The sequence below is a fragment of the Pteropus alecto genome, unplaced genomic scaffold (genome assembly GCF_000325575.1).
Source record: "Pteropus alecto unplaced genomic scaffold, ASM32557v1 scaffold239, whole genome shotgun sequence".
NCBI classification, from domain to species: domain Eukaryota; kingdom Metazoa; phylum Chordata; class Mammalia; order Chiroptera; family Pteropodidae; genus Pteropus; species Pteropus alecto.
In genome coordinates this window covers 14,421,081-14,422,582 of record NW_006494613.1, presented here as the reverse complement: position 1 = coordinate 14,422,582, position 1,502 = coordinate 14,421,081, and positions in this window count along the sequence as shown.

Here is a 1,502-nt window from a genome sequence, read left to right as displayed (position 1 = left end):
CTATAATACATAACAAGAAAACCCTAAATATGGGGCACTGTGAGTTGCACATCCTGTATGTATTCAGTGCTAGAGGGCATCAAATGATGGGAGGATGAGAAATTAAATGGATAATCTCAAAATAAATATTTTCTTGTTTAATATTTTTTTAAGAAAAGTAAAACAATAAATATTAGTGTGAAATCTCACTACTATTTCTAGTGCAAGTCAAGAGAGAAAATATGATTATAAAGAAAAAATATCATTTTTAAAAAGTAAATGTTTTTAAAAGCAATATAATTCATCTCTGTAAAAGAGAAAGATAAGGTGAGACAAAGAACCACCGTTCACCAGAGCTTCTCATAATTTATAAAAGCACTTCGCTTTCCTATTAGAATGAAAGTAAACATATTTATTTGAGAAGTTTCCAAATTAATGATGAGACTATTCTGTCAAAAAAGTTGAGAGCATAAATAGTTATATGTGCCTTCTCTTATTCAGTATCATTTTTGCAATAAAATATATAAGATCCCAAAGTAGAAAACAAAAATATTGCCCACAACTATTTTGAACCACAAATATTAGACTCGAATTAATTACCCAATTTCTGAGATTTTTCTGTGGTTGATATCTTGAAGATCAAAGAGAAAATTTCTTTTTAAGTGTTTGAATCTAAATTGAAATAATTATTAAGCACAATAAGTGCTACACACCAGATAATAAGCGGTGAGACAGACATGAGCCCCTGTCCTCATGGAGTTTATTGTCTAAATTGATCATCCAGTTCTAATATTTAAAACTAAATTCAGTAGTTTGCATTTCTGTTCTAGAGTTTCAAAGATAGATGGAACTTCAGTTGCGTTAGTTTTTTTGTTTTCAATTTTATGTTCAACAGGTAAAAGTCATTATAAATGTTACTTATAGAAAAATGCCTAATGAAATTTGTTAGTTAAAGAGTGCACTTTGAAGGAAACATAGGTCAGAAATGGTAGCCCTTCAAACGTGTGACCTGCAAAACTCTCCAGGGACTGTTAGCCTGCTAGGATGCCTTTCTTTTGTCCATTTATTCAGTAACAGAAAATAAGGGAGCAATAGTGGACTAAATATTTGCTGTTTCTTAGACATGTGAAAAAATTTTAATCTAAAATTTATTTACATCAGATTAACAATTGCTTTTTCTGGAAAGGTATTTACTTTGTTCTTTCTGATGTAGCAGTTTAGCTAATATTTTGAATGTTTAACTCTAAAGCTGTATGTGTGTTTTTGTTTTAGTTTTGGTTTGGTTTTGTTTGGTTTGGTAGGACTGCTTCTAGGTCATGGGTGTGGAAAAATATTTTGTTTCTCAGTGAGAAAAATCTCAGTAAAGCCACAAAATAAAAGGATAACAAAATTGACATTGTCTTGTCCAAGGGGAGAAGGTAACTGGCTGGGTGTTTGTTACTTTGTTTTTCAGAGAAAGATAACTGACCAAAACCTCAATGTTTAGGTTTAAGAACAGAAATTAAAAGATTTTTTAATCAGAC